Below are 5,164 nucleotides of genomic sequence, written 5' to 3'. Positions count from 1 at the left end.
ATTATTATTATTATTATTATTATTATTATTATTATTATTATTATTATTTTCGTCTACCGCTAAATTCTGAGTTCAAATTCTGCCAAGGTCGACTTTGCCTTTCATCCTTTCAGGATCAATAAATTAAGTACCAGTGAAATACTGAGGTTGAAGTAACCTTGTGCCTTCAGTAGAAAGGATTAATATTATTATTATTTTCATCTGTCACAAAGTTCTGAGTTCAAATTCCACTGAGGTTGACTTTGCCTTTTATCCTTTCAGGGTCAATAAATTAAGTACCAGTGAAACATCAGGGTTGATGTAATCAACTAGTTTCCGCCCCAAAAATTCCAGGCCTTGTGCCTTTAGTAGAAAGGATTATTATTATTATTATTTTTATTATTATTATTATTATTATTATTATTATTATTATTATTATTATTATTACTACTACTACTACTATTATTATTATTAGTTTGGGGCAAAATTCTTAGTGGTATTTTGTCCGCCTTTACATTCTGTGTTCAAATTCTACCAAGGTCAACATTATTTTTTATCTTTTCGGGGTCAATAAAATAAGTGCCAGTTGAATATTGGGGTCAGTGTAATTGACTTCTCCACTCCCTAAAGTTTCGGGTCATATGCCTATAGAAAAAAGGATTATTATTGTTATTATTACCAGTAGTACCTGTGGAAGTTCTACTGTAAATGCGAATTTTTTTTAGATTGTCGTAAGCTTATATACAGACATAAAAATTAGCGTTCCTTTATAAATTCTATATTCTGTATAATTTTCATTAAAAAGCACCTTTCAGTTCTTCTGGATAAGGCTGTAAATGAAGGAGCATGAATTTTCTATATTCTCAGAAGTTCAGAGGTTCATTTATGAATCTAAGAGCTTCACAATGATTATAGAGAATATTCATATCACTAATGTAACTTTCAACTGTTTGTTTACAGGGTTTTTTTGGTTGTTCTCTCTGATTCACATTTTATATTCTAGCTCGAATACATCTCCTTATCTGTTGTAAATACTCACTCTATACTCTTCGATTCATATTTTCCTTTCTACAGGCTGATGTTCCTTCACTTGTTCTAGTGTTGCAACCTTCTGCTTCTCTTTGCATCATTGCCTATTCAGTTTAGTTTCATTCTTTCTGTTGTTATCTTACATCATCTGTGATCTATATTTTATAAACAAATATCAATTTTCAAGTGAGTAGATGATCAATAATTGCACTTATGCACATGTGATAAGCGATAGGTGATTTAAAAAAAACTTAGTTCAACATTTTTGAAAATTACACTTTTCACTATCCTCTCATCACCGCCACCTCCACCACCACCATCATCTCTCTCTCTCTCTCTCTCTCTCTCTCTCTCTCTCTCTCTCGCTCTCCTGCTCTCTTGCTCTCTCTCTGTGCCTTTCTTTAACCTCATCATCAGAATGTCACCCCTCTGCTAAAATTATATTTCTAACTGAGAGAAAAGTTGGTCATAAGAAGCATCAGATGTACAAGAGAAATGACTGTGCTGGTATGGTCATGTGCTGTGTATGGATGAGGACAGTTGTGTGAAGAAGTGTTACACCCTAACAGTGGAAGGAACCTATGGAAGAGGTAGATTCAGGAAGACATGGGATGAGGTGGTGAAGCACAACTTTTGAATGTTGGGCCTCACTGAAGCAATGACAAGCGACCGAGACCTTTTGAGATATGCTGTGCTTGAGAAGACCCAGCAAGCCAAGTGAGATTGTAGCCATGGCCGATGGCATTGTCGCATAATTGGCCCATTTAAAAGTACCCTTCAATCATTGGGCTATATGCTGTACTTGAGAAGACTTGTTGAATCAAGTGAAATTGTAGTTATGGCCAATGCCAGTGCCACCTGACTGGCACCCATGTTGGTGACACATAAAAAGCATCATTCGAGTGTGCTGATGCCAGTGCCAGTGGCACATAAAAAGCACCATTCGAGCATGGTTAATGCCAGTGTTGCCTGACTGACTCCCATGCCGGTGGCATGTAAAGAGCACCATTCAAGTGTGGTCGATGCTAGTGTTGCCTGACTGGCCCCGTGCTGGTGGCACATAAAAAACACCTACTACACTCTCAAAGTGGTTGGCATTAGGAAGGGCATCCAGCAGTAGAAACCTTGTCAGGTCAGATTGGAGCCTAGTGTAGCCTCTTGGCTTGCCAGTCCTCAGTCAAACCGTCCAACCTATGCCCGCATGGAAAGCAGACATTAAATGATGATGATGATGATGATGATGATGATTATTGAAGGCGGTGAGGTGGTAGAATTGCTAGCATGCCGGGCAAAATGGTTAGTGACATTTCATCTGTTATTATGTCCTGAGTTCAAATTCTGCCGAGGTTGACTTTGCCTTTCATCTTTTCAGGGCCAATAAAATAAGTACCAGTTGAATACTTGGATGATGTAATCAACTTATCCCCTCTCCCAAAATTGCTGACCATGTGCCAAAAATTTGAAATCATCATCATCATCATCATCATCATCATCATCATTATTAGTATTATTATATCATTATAAGTGTTGTTACTTGTTCAAGAACCAAGTCTTTAGATGTCACTCATGCCAATAATGTCCATTAATAACATTATATTCTGTTAATCATCTGTGGATTTACTTTCATTTTTTTCTCTTTTCACAATCTTTCACATGCCCTACTTCGATCTTTGTAAACTGACATGATTAACCAAAAAAAATTTTCTTAAGTATATTATTGTTTCTACTTCTTTTTTATTTTTAACTGTTAAAATATAATGAGATTGCAAGTGAAAATTGTCTATCATCTTAACAAACATCAAAAATACTATACAAAATGAATATTTGTTAAATGATACATTAAAAATGTTTTAACATTAGGTCAGACACAAAATCACATGTAAATTGGTATTGTCTTGGAAGAAATGCCAGTGGTTAAATATTTATAGTTTTACATATATGTTTATCTATCTATCTATCTGTGTGTGAGTATATATTTTATATATATATATATATATATATATATATATATATATATATATACATGCATATATGTTGATTGTCTATATTCTCCTGGGGAATACAAATATTGAATTAAGAATGGCAAATGATTTAAACAGATTAAATTCCTTGAAATTTATTCAGATTTTTATGAATGAAGGAAACGTAAATATTTGAAGCAAATATGTTGGTGGGTGGAGAGGGAAAATAAAGACCAATAAAACATTTACTAGAAACAATGATAATTAATAGACCATGTTATGCTTGCAGAGAAAAGAGAAGAAAAGGAAAGGAAGACAAATGAACCACACATACACACACACACACATACGCTCACATCACTCTATCAAAAATTAAGAAAAATTTTTTAAAGTTGCAAGCAAAGTTATGAATTCTGAAAGAGTTAAAGAGCATCATCTTTGCCTAAAACTGTCAGATGTGTAAAGTAGTAGCTAGCAAGCAAGCAAGCGATCAAGAAAGGAAGACAAGAAAAAGAAAGAAAGAAAGAAAGAAAGAAAGAAAGGAAGGAAGGAAGGAAGGAAGGAAGGAAGGAAAAAGACAAGTAAGAAAGCAAGCAAGAAAGAAAGAAAAGTTAGCAATCAAGCAAGAATGAAAAGCAAGTAAGCAAGGAAAGGAAAGTAAGCAAGCAAGGAAAGGAAAGAGAGAGGAAAGGAAGAAGAGAGGAAAGGAAGGAAGAAAGAAAGTGGTATCAGTCAAGACTATTAAATAAAGACTTGCAAAGGAAAAGAAAATGGAGAAAGGAAAACAAAATGAGTGAAAAGTTATATTCCAAAGAAAGGATGGTGACAAGTGGAATTCTTTTTATTCAGGTAATTAATTTTATTGATAATAAAATAAATATGAGAGAAGCTTGAGGGGTACCCACCCCAACTAAAAAAATACAACAAGATTCCAAAAGTATTTCTCAAAATTTTTCCAAGAAATTTTGCTGCTGTATTTCTTTTTTATATTGAGTGAAAGCTTTTAGGGTAAGCAAAGTTTTGCAGTCTCTTAATGTTTTAATTGTATGTATATGACTTTAGGTTGCAATCTGCTAAGTGATTTTTATATATATGCTTATACATCCCCTTCGTTGTCACCATCATCATCATCACCATCAATCTACCACCCCCACCATCATCAGCATTTTAACATCTACTTTTCCTTGCTTGCATGGGGTAGAAGAGTTAAATTGAGGCAGATTTTCTTACACCTGGATACCCTTCCTGTTTGTCTCACCTTTTTACCTCACCTGTTTCCAAGTGAGGTAATATTTTGCCACAGCCAAACATGTTCATTCAGAATATTAGAAATGAATGACATGCATTTACAATGGTCCTACAATGTCAAAATGGAGAGGCATAAACATACACGCACTCACACACACATATTTGTGTATGTGTGTGTGTATGCATACATACATACAAATACACACACACACACACATATGCACGTACACACACACATACACACACACACACACACACACACACACACACACATGAAATGAACTACTGCTATCTCTAGTGGACAGGTATCCACCACTGAGGATGGGAAAAAATAGCTTGAAACCAGCTGGTCTGATGGTCCTGTAAAATCACTAGAAGATGGTAGAAGTTCACTCCCCTGCTTGCAATATATATCATCACCACTCATGGTGGTGCTCCAGCATGACCGGAGCCACTTGGCTGAAACGCATAAATAAATAAATTAAATAAATAAATATCAGATTATATTGCATTGATAACCAGCTGGAGGAAGCATCCTCTCGGGGTTAAAAAATGGTAGTAATTTTGGTTCATACAGAACAGCTATGTTGAAGTAGTGACAAACATTACTTCTCAGTATAGTTACTGCTTTCATTTCTTGTAGAGATTTTCTAACTAGCTACTTTGCTTGTTATATATATATATATGTGTGTGTGTGTGTGTGTGTGTGTGTGTGTGTGTGTGTTCTTTTACTTGTTTCAGTCATTTGACAGCAGCCAAGGTGGAGCATTACCTGGGCAAATTGACCCCAGGACTTATTCTTTGTAAGCCTAGTACTTATTCTATCATTCTCTTTTGCTGAACTACTAAGTTACAGGGATGTAAACACACCAGCATCAGTTTGAGGACAAACACACACATACACATATATCTATATCTATCTCTCTCTCTCTCTCTCTCTATATATA

This window comes from Octopus bimaculoides, chromosome 1 (assembly GCF_001194135.2).
Source record: "Octopus bimaculoides isolate UCB-OBI-ISO-001 chromosome 1, ASM119413v2, whole genome shotgun sequence".
Taxonomy (NCBI): domain Eukaryota; kingdom Metazoa; phylum Mollusca; class Cephalopoda; order Octopoda; family Octopodidae; genus Octopus; species Octopus bimaculoides.
Note: the sequence above shows the minus strand (reverse complement) of the source record.